A 14,807-nucleotide genomic window follows, 5' to 3' on the forward strand; every position below is an offset into this window, starting at 1 on the left:
ATGTGGGTTTAGCACAAAACTCATTCATGGTGTAGTTAGGGACTGTCTCAAGTCTGAAAATGAAGGTGTCAAGTGGTTTATCCTTGGGAAGTATTTGTTTACTAGGTGGATTTAAAAAATCATGAAGCAAAGGAGAAACTAAAGGATCGAGTGCAAACTCAAGGTTCCTTTGAAAAGGTGGAGGGTGGGGAATATTGGTGATGGAAGGTGAATGATTCTCAGCTAGAGCTCTCAACTACATATCATCAGAAATCTTGATATATGCAAGACATTCCTCAATAGGTGGGTCAAAAGGATCACTGGGATAGAGATTGAAAAATTCATCTTCCGGCCATAGCATCAAGGGATGAATGGTTGTTGGCAAGGGGGACTCGCTGAAGTGGTAAAGAAGCGGTGCAAAAGAGTTGCGGAATTTCTTCGATTTCGCCTACTACCGTGGAGTCATTGTTAAAGTCGAATTTCCGGCGGAAAGGAATTTGTTAATCTGTTTCTCCGAAACATGTTTTTGAAGTAATCTTGAGCTAAGCTCTCGATCATGCTAACCTCGCCATTTGTAGATGAATCGATACCGTGGTCCTCGCTTTGAAAACATTTACCTCAACGAAAGATGGCCAAAGGACAAGGACATCGAACCATCATGCAGCAGTTTATGAGCCGCCAGCAGTAGCCAAGAAGGGACGCCCTAAAATGATAGGTACAGAGTCGTTAGTGATTTCGCGGTCGAGGATAACGGTCGGCCGGGTAGTAAAAATTTTGGACTTTAACCAACACGTTTTCCACCACACCCTTAGGATACTTAATAGACCGATCAGCTAATTGCAATATCATTTAAGTAGGTTGCATCTCCTCTAGACCTATTTGTTTATACAAATAAAACGGGAGTAAGTTAACACTAGCCCCCAGGTCTAGTAGCGCGGTCGTCGTGTGAGAATCTCCTAAGGTGCATTGTACAAATGGGATCTACCGGTGGTCCTTTGTATTTAACAATTCCATTATTTTCGGATAAAGTTGGGAACTATTCAGTTAGAAAGGCGCCTTTTAGGTATGTTGGTCTTACGCCTAGTAGTGCACAACTCCTTAAGAAACTTAGCGGGGTTAGGTAGCTTTTTATAGCTTCGAAAAAGGAAGGTTTATCATTAGATTTTGAAAACGCTCCTAATCTCTTCAAAGTTAGTATCCCCGGTTAGCATGGCTAATTTCCTCGAGGAACGGTGGTTTCGCTTCTATATTTAGCGTATGGCTCGACTTGATGTGTAACCTTGGCTTTCTGTTTCTTAGGTTGTGGTTTAACCGGGTACCTCTACAAAGGTAGGTTCTTCGGGCTTTCTATTTCGCATCTAGTTCGATATCCGGTGTAGAGTATCTTGATGGGGTAACTATAGGAATAGTTACTTTGTTATCAACCACTCTTCCAGAACGGAGAGTGGTGATGGCATTTAGCTGACCCACGGATGTAGTTTCCGCACTAGTATTACCGCTTACCTTAAAGGCAAAGTGGTTTGCCGCTCTAGGGTTGGGTATCGCTTGCCCGGAAACACGCCTTTGGTTGGGCTTTCTCTTAACTAACCGTTGGTTTAAATTATTAACGGATTGTAGAATGTGTTGGTTAGATTGAGCCATGGTTTGGAAAAGTTGTTGGCTCACTTGTATGAAGGTGTCAAGACGATCCGGTTGTGTGGGTGTAGTAGTCACGGGTGGTGGATCGAACTATCTCGCTGATTATTTATGGGCAGATTGTGATAGTTATTATTTACCGAGCGATACCTCTATTAGCATTATAATTATTATAACTACATTGACCTTGTGCTTTGACCTTGTCGAGATTGCGCTTTGGTTGTTATAATTATTATAATTACCCCGATCCCGTCCCTTGTTGTGGTGGAGCTTGGTTATAACCGTATGCGTTGGCCTAACATATTGATTATTGTACCCTCGTGGGTGTGACTTGTTGGTTATTTCTCCAACCGGTTGGGATTTTGTCTCCAAGGGGCGTTAGGTTCACTATTAATGGAACAAGAATGTTCATAGGCTATAGGACAGTGGGAGCTCGGATGCTCGTGACTCCAACGTAAACTACATGGATTTGAATTTACATTCATGACGGGATAGGCTTTTGTTGTACGAAATGGCCTCTACCTTTTTGTGAGGGATTCAATTAGAGTTTTAAGCTCAGGATCTGATTTAACCTCAAACATACCGGGTAGCCTTTAACTGTTGAAGAAGAACTAGCGGAGCGGGAGTAATCATCCACTACCCCCAAATTATTATTACGCTTTAGTCCGATCTCCCAAAATTTATATGCCTCCGGTGGCTCCCTTTACTTAGGAAACTACCCCATTCATTATGTCTAGGACTTCTTTATGGTGGTGTAGAAGTCCTTTGAAAAAGGCAATTAACTAACGGTCTTTTGCTAGGTGATGGTGTGGACACTCTATAAGGAGATCGGTGAAACGATTCCAAGCCTCCTCGAATGATTCATGAGGATTCCGCGCGAAGAAGTGAATCTTGGAAAGCATTTCATCCGCCTTTAGGGGGGTAAAATGTTCCATAAACAAATGAACAAGTTTGGCCCACGAGTCCATAGAATTAGGCTTGGGCAGTTAACCAAGACGCCTTTATCGCCTAAGGTGAAAGGGAATACCCTCAATTTAATTTGTTCCGCACCAACCGTAGGATGGTGGAATGTTGTAAGGACTTGTTCAATCCCACGACGTAGCGATAAGGTTTTTCATGGTCTAAACCATGAAAACGGTAACAAATTAAATATATTTGGGGGATGCGAAATCCCCAATCGGTCTGCTAGAACGATGCAAGATTTAGGGCTATCGCCAAGGCTTTATAAAAGTCAAAGAGAGGAGTCTCTTTTTCTTCATCCATAATATCAAGTGGTGTATGTGAAATAGTAGCTAGAGGTGTAGTGGGTGGAAACTAGATAGACTTGTTTGTTGACGCGCCGCGGTAATTACGTTAGTTGTTTTTCTTCGACTGCACCTTTAATCTCATGCAAGACTAAGTCAACTTAACTAAACATGCAACACTCCAAACAATTCTTGATATACTAGTAGAAACCTCTAACCGAGATCACGAGGTGTGGAAGAAAGGAATACCTGACAAGGCCCTTGCTTCGCTTTATGAATAGCGTCTTGTTTACGTGTTCAGTGTATATAACAAGTTAAAACACTGAAAAACTTGAAAAATCAAAATTCAAACAAACTTGTGGAAATCCAAAGAAATTTCAGCTTAGGTTAGCTATGCTTTGAAGCTTTGGCCGCACCGTGTTCCAATAACTTAGCTGGTCACGCTTTCGGTATGCTGGTCGCCCATGTTCCAATAACTTAGCGGGTTCATTTCGGTATGGGCACGGTCGCCGTCGCGTAATTTTTCGAACTTTCAATGCTGAAATGAACAACCACGGTATGAATCAAACAAGGGTGGGTGGGTGAAATGGGACTTAAAAATGACTAATTATACTTTGAAAACAATGCTAAATTGAAACTAAGATGGCAGCGGCGCCATTTGATAAAATGTAAAATTGATAATTTACCTACGAAATGAACGATGAACTCAAAACGTAAGTAAAACTTAAACTTATTACGAGTCTATATTTATCAAAGTTTCTACTCTCTTTCTATTGAACAGATATAGTGGAGTAGGAAGTTCGCTCCACTCCTAGTTCTCTAGCATGGAATGTTTCCTAGTCTAATTTGTCGGGCCTTAAGTCTAATGAAAGTTTTACGAGGGGAATTATACTACGATGCAACTACCCACAAGATACAAACTATAATTGATTCAACTACGAAATACTACGTTGATTTTATAATAAGGAATTAGGGGATTGATTCCACCTTAACTCAACTTAACTCACTAATCGACGAATTATCGTAATCCGAATTGAATCGCTACGCGTAACAATTGGTTCTTCCTAATCCCTAATTACACATGACATTTCTACCAATTCATAACTAGCATGTGAACGATTAAACCCATTCTCATGGCTTAATTAATCGTTTCTAGAGTGGAATAGAAATTACGACGATTTTAATTCTCTAATATAATCGAATCAAGCTTTCATCAAGGCTTCTCAACCCCCTAAATGGAGGTTTAGCCGAGAATCATTCAAGAATCATTTCCATATGAATCTAAACTAAACATAATATCAAGATTCAAATTTACTAATCTAAATTAAACAATAATTAAAATCTAATTAACAACTAAGAAATGATAATCAACAATAATTAAAACTAGATCTAATAGATTGAAATAACAAAAATCGAAAATGACAAGAATAATAACTATTTTATTTATCTAATGAATGATATTTAATGATTCAAGAAATTAATCTAAAAACAAGAAATGAAATTCTAAAAACTAAGTTCTAAAACTCATTAATGGAGGCTAACTAATCTAATTCTAATCTAGGTTGAAAATAGGTTTGTAAAAATTTGTTTTAAAACGTTAGGTCTTTAAGGTCGATTCGAGACTTGCTAGATTACTATTTTTATAGCTTTAAACTTTTTTACTTTTTATGAATTAGGTTTAATATAAAGGAAAACAATAAGCGATGGGACATAATTCACACCATGAGAAACATGACTCAAAAACTAAGAAAACATGCAAGAGTGGAAAACGTGAATTATGTGAACCGTGGACTTAGGATCCGTACTTACAACCACACACTCCATAGGGAGGGCCGGTTACCCTGAATGGTGCATTCACCAATATAGGGAAATGAAAGGAAATGCACCAAACACAAAAATTGAGTCGTTTATAGTCAGATACTCGAGACTTTATCTAAATATATGTATGAATATGTAGTTTATCATATATCAACAACCAAAATAGTTGTAGATCGTTCCATAAATAAATATCACAGAAAACATATCCAAACACAATCAAGCACCAAGATTTCCTACGACGCAGCCTAGTGGAATGAAAGCGAAGTCGGATAGACCTATAACATAACCGAGCATGCACCTTCTATTTCATCTTTGAACGAGAGGGTGTCCTAGTGATTAAGTGTGGAAAAGTGAATGGTTGTGGAAGATATGGTGGATTGGGATAAGTTTTAGAGAAAAAGCATGGAAAAATGAGGATGTGGGTTTAGCACAAAACTCATTCATGGTGTAGTTAGGGACTTGTCTCCAAAGTCTGAAAATGAAGGTGTCAAGTGGTTTATCCTTGGGAAGTATTTGTTTACTAGGTGGATTTAAAAAATCATGAAGCAAAGGAGAAACTAAAGGATCGAGTGCAAACTCAAGGTTCCTTTGAAAAGGTGGAGGGTGGGGAATATTGGTGATGGAAGGTGAATGATTCTCAGCTAGAGCTCTCAACTACATATCATCAGAAATCTTGATATATGCAAGACATTCCTCAATAGGTGGGTCAAAAGGATCACCGGATAGAGATTGAAAAATTCATCTTCCGTCATAGCATCAAGGGATGAATGGTTGTTGGCAAGGGGGACTCATGAAGTGGTAAAGTTTTGCAAAAAGAGTTGCGAATTCTTCTTCGATTTAGATCTCTACTACCGGGAGTCATTGTTAAAGTCGAATTTCGAAGGAAAGGAATTTGTTAATCTGTTTCTCCGGAAACATGTTTTTGAAGTAATCTTGAGCTAAGCTCTCGATCATGCTAACCTCGCCATTTGTAGATGAATCGGGATACTGTGTCCTCGTTTTGAAAACATTTACCTCAACAGAAAGATGGCCAAAGGACAAGGACATCGAACCATCGCGGCAGTTTATGAGCGCGTTGGCAGTAGCCAAGAAGGGACGCCCTAAAATGATAGGTACAGAGTCGTTAGTGATTTCTGTGTCGAGGATAACGAAGTCGGCTGGGTAGTAAAAATTTTGGACTTTAACCAACACGTTTTCCACCACACCCTTAGGATACTTAATAGACCGATCAGCTAATTGCAATATCATTTAAGTAGGTTGCATCTCCTCTAGACCTATTTGTTTATACAAATAAAAGCGGGAGTAAGTTAACACTAGCCCCCGTGTCTAGTAGCCGTCGTCGTGTGAGAATCTCCTAAGGTGCATTAGACGATGGGGCGACCAGGGGTCCTTGTATTTAACAATTCCATTATTTTTAGGATAAAGTTAGGAACTATTCAGTTAGAAAGGCGTCTTTAGGTATGTTGGTCTTACGCCTAGTAGTGCACAACTCCTTAAGAAACTTAAGCGTGGTTAGGTAGCTTTTTATAGCTTCGAGAAAAGGAAGGTTTATCATTAGATTTTTGAAAACGTTCCTAATCTCTTCAAAGTTAGTATCCCCGTTAGCATGGCTAATTTCTCGAGGAACGGTGGTTTAAATCTATATTTAAGCGTGGCTCGACTTGACTTGATGTGTAACCTTGGCTTTCGTTTCTTAGGTTGTGGTTTAACCGGTACCTCTACGGTGGTAGGTTCTTCCTTCGTTTCTATTTGGCATCTAGTTCGATATCCGGTGTAGAGATCTTGATGGGGTAACTATAGGAATAGTTACTTTGTTATCAACCACTCTTCCGAGCGGAGTGGTGATGGCATTTAGCTGACCTACGGATGTAGTTTCCATTACTAGTATTACCGTTTACCTCAAAGGCTGTTTTTGTTGTTCTAGGGTTGGGTATCGCTTGGCCCGGAAACCATGCCTTTTGGTTGGGCTTTCTCTTGGGCTAACTGTTGGTTTAAATTATTAACGGATTGTAGAATGTGTTGGTTAGATTGAGCCATGGTTTGGAAAAGTTGTTGGCTCACTTGTGTATGAAGGTGTCAAGACGATCCGGTTGTGTGGGTGTAGTAGTCACGGGGTGGTGTACCGGAACTATCTCGCGTTGATTATTTATGGGCAGATTGTGATAGTTATTATTTACGAACGATACCTCTATTAGCATTATAATTATTATAACTACATTGACCTTGTGCTTGACCTTGTCGAGATTGCGCTTGGTTGTTATAATTATTATAATTACCCTGATCCTGTCCTTGTTGTGGTGGAGCTTGGTTATAACTGTGCATTGGCCTAACATATTGATTATTGTACCCTGTAGGTGTGACTTGTTGGTTATTTCTCCAACCGAAGTTGGGATTTTGTCTCCAAGGGGCGTTAGGTTCACTATTAATGGAACAAGAATGTTCATAGGCTATAGACCGATTAAAGTCGGATGCTCGGGACTCCAAATGAAACTACATGGATTTGAATTTACATTCATGACGGGGGATAGGCTTTTGTTGTACGTAAATGGCCTCTACCTTTTTTGTGGGATTCAATTAGAGTTTTAAGCTCGAGGATCTGATTTAACCTCAAACATCTTGGTAGCCTTAACTGTTGAAGAAGAACTAGCGGGCCGGGAGTAATCGTCACTACCCCCAAATTATTATTACGCTTAGTCCGATCTCCAAAATTTATATGCCTCTGAGGCTCCTTTACTTAGGAAACTACCCCATTCATTATGTCTAGGACTTCTTTATGGTGGTGTAGAAGTCCTTTGAAAAAGCCGCGAACTAACGTGTCTTTTGCTAGGTGATGGTGTGGACACTCTATAAGGAGATCGGTGAAGCGATTCCAAGCCTCTGAAAATGATTCATGAGGATTCCGGCGAAAAGAAGTGAATCTTGGAAAGCATTTCATCCGTCTTTAGGGGTGGGTAAAAATGTTCCATAAACAAATGAACAAGTTTGGCCCACGAGTCCATAGAATTAGGCTTTGGGCGATTAACCAAGACGCCGCCTTATCAACTAAGGTGAAAGGGAATACCCTCAATTTAATTTGTTCCGCACCAACCGTAGGATGGTGGAATGTTGTGCGGACTTGTTCAATCCCACGCGACGTAGCCGATAAGGTTTTCATGGTCTAAACCATGAAAAACGGGTAACAAATTAAATATATTTGGGGGGATGCGGAAATCCCCCACTGGGTCTGCTAGAACGATGCAAGATTTAGGGCTATCGCTCAAGGCTTTATAAAAGTCAAAGAGAGGAGTCTCTCTTTCTTCATCCATAATATCAAGTGGTGTATGTGAAATAGTAGCTAGAGGTGTAGTGGGTGGGAAACTAGATAGACTTGTTTGTTGACGTTGCCGTGTAATTACGTTAGTTGTTTTTCTTCGACCAGACCTTAATCTCATGCAAGACTAAGTCGAACTTAACTAAACATGCAACACTCCAAACAATTCTGATATACTAGTAGAAACCTCTAACCGAGATCGAGGTGTGGAAGAAAGGAATACCTGATTAGTCCTTGCTTCGCTTATGAATAAGCGTCTTGTTTACGGCGTGTTCGTATATAACAAGTTAAAACACTGAAAAACTTGAAAAATCAAAATTCAAAACAAACTTGTGGAAATCCAAAGAAATTTCAGCTTAGCGCTTTGCGCTTTTGAAGCGCCATCGCTCCGTTCCAATAACTTAGCGCGGGTCACGCTCGGTATGGGCGCGGGTCGCGCTCCGTGTTCCAAGAACTTTAGCGCGGGTTAAGCTTCGGTATGGCAACGTCAAAGCTCCGTGTAATTTTTCGCGGAACTTTCAATGCTGAAATGAACAACCACAGTATGAATCAAACAAGGGTGGGTGGGTGAAATGGGACTTAAAAATGACTAATTATACTTTGAAAACAATGCTAAATTGAAACTAAGATGGCAGCGGCGCCATTTGATAAATTGTAAAATTGATAATTTACCTACGAAATGAACGATGAACTCAAAATGTAAGTAAAACTTAAACTTATTACGAGTCTATATTTATCAAAGTTTCTACTCTCTTTCTATTGAACAGATATAGTGGAGTAGGAAGTTCGTTCCACTCCTAGTTCTCTAGCATGGAATGTTTCCTAGTCTAATTTGTCAGTCTTAAGTCTAATGAAAGTTTTACGAGGGGGAATTATACTACGATGCAACTACCCACAAGATACAAACTATAATTGATTCAACTACGGAAATACTACGTTGATTTTATAATAAGGAATTAGGGGGGATTGATTCCACCTTAACTCAACTTAACTCACTAACGACGAATTATCGTAATCCGAATTGAACTGCTACGCAGAACAATTGGTTCTTCCTAATCCCTAATTACACATGACATTTCTACCAATTCATAACTAGCATGTGAACGATTAAACCCATTCTCATGGCTTAATTAATCGTTTCTAGAGTGGAATAGAAATTACGGCGACTCTACGATAATCGAATCAAGCTTTCATCAAGGCTTCTCAACCCCTCTAATGGAGGTTTAGCCGAGAATCATTCAAATCATTTCCATATGAATCTAAACTAAACATAATATCAAGATTCGAAATTTACTAATCTAAATTAAACAATAATTAAAATCTAATTAACAACTAAGAAATGATAATCAACAATAATTAAAACTAGATCTAATAGATTGAAATAACAAAAATCGAAATGACAAGAATAATAACTATTTTATTTATCTAATGAATGATATTTAATGATTCAAGAAATTAATCTAAAACAAGAAATGAAATTCTAAAACTAAGTTCTAAAACTCATTAATGGAGGCTAACTAATCTAATTCTAATCTAGGTCTAACTATCTACCATTAACAAAGAGCTAAGCTTTTGTTTTTATACTTTCAGATCCAAAAATCGTGCATGGGCTTGGATCCACGTTTTGGGCCAGAGAATCGGCCCAAAACCCAATTCTTTCAGTCCAAAAAGGCCTCTTCAGCTGCAGTTGGCTTCAACAGACTTTTCGTCCACTTCTGCTCCTCTGATTGGGTCAAGGCTTAGACCATTGGAAACCTCTTTCCGAACCGGTCGTTTTGACATAAGGTAGGCCCCATTCCGTGGTCTGAGTCCAAAGATACGGCCTTCAGAAGTTCTGCTGACTTGTGTGCTGTTTCTGCCCGTGTCGACTTTTCAACTTTTGACCGGGCTTTAGGAAGGCTTTGTCTTCTTGAATCTTGGCCTTTAATCACAGAACTACTTAGTAACCGACCTTTTCTCCTTTATCTCGCTAAAGTGGCACATTTCTGCACATAATGGACTTTGAAATCTGAAATGCTTAAAAACACGTAATCAGTGTTAACTCTTAATTATTACTCACATAATTGGTCTAAAAGTATGACTGTTACAGGGTTAAAACTACAGTTTTGGGCTCTTATCAGCTAGAAAGAAAATTAATATGGTGATTTCTTTTATGTAATATAAGTTGGAGCTCAATCCTTTGTCAGTATAAGGCATTGCGACCGGGCCTCGTATCGATACTAGTAAGATCCAGGGTCCCCTAATCTAGTATTGATACTAGTAAGACTAGCAGGTTTTAAATCTTAAACTGACACTATCGTTTGGTAGGAGATCAGAATGATTAGGCCAGTTACTTGGCTAGGTGTGAAGTTAGTCCATTCTAAAATTTTAAGCTCTTAGTAAGTTTCGTATTCAACTAAACGGTGAGGGTTTTAGTCATATTAGAATTTGGATATGGCCTATAAGATAAATTTATGAGGATGTCTATGTTGGATATATCATTTTCAACCAATAAAAAATTATAGTGTCCACATGGTCCAGAGATAAATTTGTGCTTCTAGAAGTCGAGTTTTCTTGAGTCTTTTGATCCGAGGTTGTATTATTGAGGCTGGGTGCCCAAAGGCAATCTATAAAATGAAACGGTTATAGGTAATCTATTTGCAGGTTTCTTGAAGGTGATTTCGATGGCACATGTTATGCAGGTGAGACAAGCTCATATTTGGAGAGCAGAACCTGAGTTACTAATGTCCTCACACGTATTGCAGTATGTCTTATATTCTTATATTGTCTTAATTTATTTATTTTTTTTCTGTAGTCTATTATAAATTTGTCAATTAAAAGAATTAATCCAAGTTTAATGATTTTGTTTATGTTTTTGGTTTCGATATTCTACCGACCATTTTAAGTGTTGAAATAAGTTCTTATTGTGAATTCTAATGACTGCAAAACAGTCACTAACATTGGTGAGGTACACGTAATGCTTTACTACATAGGCATCACACTACAATGATTTGTCATAAATTTTTCAGTAAATTTTAGATTCTTCTATCAAAATTAAACATGATATATGTGATTATGTGAACCAATCTTTTTGTAGTTGCCTTAATAGTTTGAAAGTATTAATAGTCATTTGGCATATAGCTTTGTTTGTAGTAGATGTTAGCTAGATATTGGATAACTATTTGCAGTTAGTTAATCTATAAGACGAACTAAATGATGAGTTCATCCTTTTCAGTCCCTTGGTCAACTTGAATGAGATTAGGATTCTCATGACATTCATGTACACAAAGACTAACAAGAACAACTTAAGCAAATGTTAAGAGAAAGACTTGCGCATTTCACAATAGAGTTTGCTGGTAAGCTAAGGATTCTATTTTTTCTACTTTGACCTTGAATTATTTATAAATTCTTTGTTTTAGGTGTTTAACTAGGTCATTTTTCAAGCACTCTAGCAGATTTTAGCAAGTGAATCATGGTATGATTAGTTGATTATTACTCCTGGGGATTAGTAGAGAGTTTGATGTGAAACATGCCATTTGTTGTGGAAAATAATTTGAATTGTAATGCTAATATGCACACTTTGTTTTTTATTAGATGTAGCAATGTTATCGTGCATTACTTACATCAATTCATTTTAGCTTTAGCAATGTATCAGACAAGTTTACTTATGTGTCTTTTTCTTAATTTGTTGTTGTACCAGATTGGCATCGGTTACCCGTTGGTAGGTTATTGAAGAAAACTTGGGTGGATGTTGTTCAAATCAGCAATCTGCATAATACGACATTTGGGAATTTCACTAAAATCTAGTTTTGAAGAACTTGTCTAATTTATTAGTTTATGGATTTCAAGATTGTCTGATTCAATGTTTTGGCAAACACCAATAGTGTGGATGATTCAAAAACTTTTGTAATGATTGATGTTAGTTAATGAAATATATTTTGTTATGATTTGTCAATTGATATGAGGTTGTTATTGTTATCTTCATAAATTGCATTGGGTAGGATTCTATAAATTGAAAGGATTCAATATATATATAATATAATACGTAAAATGTACGAGCAGAGCATTTTAAGGTACAATAAAACCAGCCTATTTGCCACGTTCTAGGTGTTGGTAATTGTTTAAGCCTTTTGTGATAGACTATAATGCTACTAAAGGCTTTGGTTTTTGCAACGCCACCGAGTGCAGCTACAGGTGGCCCTTTTGCAATGCCATCGAGTAAAGCTACAAGGAGTTTTTTGCAACGCCATGCGTGGCAAATAGTTCAAAATTATTTTAATTTCAAAAATAGAAATAGCGACGAGGAAAACATATAGCATTAACCCATGGTGTGGCAAAAGATTAGAAGCTTTTGCAACGCCATATATTGTGTCGTAATTTTGCTTTCGTGACCACTTTTTTGCAGCGCCTTTGCAACGGCCAATTTGGCGCTACAATTGGTCTTTTGCAACGCTTTTTAGGACTTTTAGCGACGGTATATAGTGTTGCAGATGAGCTTGTCTGTTGTAGTGTAACAAAGATTCGTCGTGATCTAAGTTTCAATGCTTCACATATCAAAATGGTAATTCTAATCCCTAATTATACATGGCATCTCTACCAATTAATAACTAGCATGTGAGGAAGTCCACCCATTCTCATGGCGAATCAACGACCTTCTAGAGTGGAATAGACTCTCACGACGATTTCTAAGTTAACAAAGATCAAGCTTCATCAAGGCTTCTTCAACCCCCTCTAATGGAGGTTTAGCCTAGAATCATTAAACTATCATTTCCCAATGAATTAAAACTAGACATCATATAAAGATTCAAACTTTATAAATTTAACTACTCAAGAATTCAATTCGAATTTAAATAACTAAGAAATGAATAACAAACAAGAATTGAAATTAGATCTAAACAAATTTAAATAACAAAATCAAAATTCTCAAGAACTACTATTTTATTTATCTAAATGAATGAAGAACAATGATTCAAATAACCAATCTAAAACAAGGAATGAAACTAATTAATTAACTAATTGAAATTCAAAAACTAGATCTAGAAGCTATTCTAATGGCTACTTTCTATTCTAAGCTATCTAACTACCTTTCTTCTTCAGAGCTAAGTCTTGTCTTTTGTAAAGGAGGAGACCCGATCCACAATTTCGTGCATGGGCTGAGGAGCCATGTTTTGGGCCGGAAAATCGAGCCCAAAGCCCAATTTCTTCAATCCACAGAGCCCATTTCAGCTGGCTTTGACTTCAGTAGACTTTTTGTCTATTTTTGCTCTTCTGATTGGGTCAAGGGTTGAACGATTGGAAAGATCTTTCCGAAACGGTCGTTTTGACATAAGGTAGGCCCAATTCCGAGGCCTGAGTTCAAAGATATGGTCTTCGGAAGTTCTGCTGACTTGTGCACTATTTCTGCCCGCATTGACTTTTCAGCTTTTGACCAGGATTTACAAAGGCTTTGTCTCCTTGAATCTTGGCCTTTAATCACAGAACTTCTTAGCAACCGACCATTGCTCTTTTATCTCGCCAAAGTGGCATATTTCTGCACATAATTGACTTCAATGCCTGAAATACATAAAAACACGTAATCAGCATTAACTCTTATTTATTACCCGCATAATTGGTCTAAAAGTATGATTGTTAAGGGGTTAAAACTACAGTTTTAGGCTCTTATCAAACCACCCCCAAACAGCATTTTGCTTGTCCTCAAGCAAATATGAGAAATTAGAATAAGTAACCAAAAATGGAGTTCTAACTACTCGTTTTCACTGAAAAGGCGATTGCATTAACCATATACAACAAGGCGCTTAAACCACTAGGAATTCCTAGTGGATGAGTTATAATGAGTTTTTCCAATGAAGGTACTCACAAACTTCGTCTATTCTACAACGACTAAGAAATAAAACTATTGTTTCCTTATTCATGCTCCAAATTATCCATACATCTCACTAGCAATGAATACAAAATAATCAAGTCAAAACCTAAGCTAATATATGCATAATAATCAATCGTCTACAATAAACATATATACAATGAGTAATACTATGAAATGCACTAGCAGGTTGATAAGAGCCCAAAACTGTAGTTTTAACCCCTTAATAATCATACTGTTAGACCAATTATGTGAATAATAAGTAAGAGTTAACACTGATTACGCGTTTTTATGCATTTCAGGCTTCAAAGTCCATTATGTGCGAGAAATGTACCACTTTTAGCGAGATAAAGGAGCAAAAGTCAAAGAGAACTTCCGAAAAGCCGTATCTTTGGACTCGGACCTCCGAATTAGGCATACCTTATGTCAAAACGACCGGCTCGGAAAGAGCTTTGCAATGGTCCAAGCCTTGACCCAATCAGAGGAGCAGAAGTGGACGAAAAGTCTGTGGAAGTCAACTGCAGCTGAAGAGGCCTTTTTGGACTGAAAGAATTGGGTTTTGGGCCTGATTCTCTGGCCCAACCCATAGCTCCAAGCCCATGCACGAATTTTGGATCTGAATGTATAAGAACAAAAGCTTAGTTCATTGTTAATGGTAGATAGTTAGACCTAGATTAGAATTAGATTAAGTAGCCATTAAACCTTAGTTCTAGATCTAGTTTTCATTAGATTAATTAAGTTTAATTTCATTTCAATTCTTGTTTTAGATTAAACTCTCAAATTATTGTTCTTGATTGATTAGATAATAAAATAGTTGTTCTTTTGTCAATTTCGATTTCTAGATCTAATTTCCATTATTGTTTGTTATCATTTCATAGTTATTAATTAGATTTCGATTATTGTTTAGTGAAATTTCATAAAGTTAGAATCTTTATATTATGTTTAGTTTAGATTCAATGGAAAATGATTGCGGAATGAATCA

The sequence above is a fragment of the Coptis chinensis genome, chromosome 9, assembly GCF_015680905.1.
Source record: "Coptis chinensis isolate HL-2020 chromosome 9, ASM1568090v1, whole genome shotgun sequence".
Taxonomy (NCBI): domain Eukaryota; kingdom Viridiplantae; phylum Streptophyta; class Magnoliopsida; order Ranunculales; family Ranunculaceae; genus Coptis; species Coptis chinensis.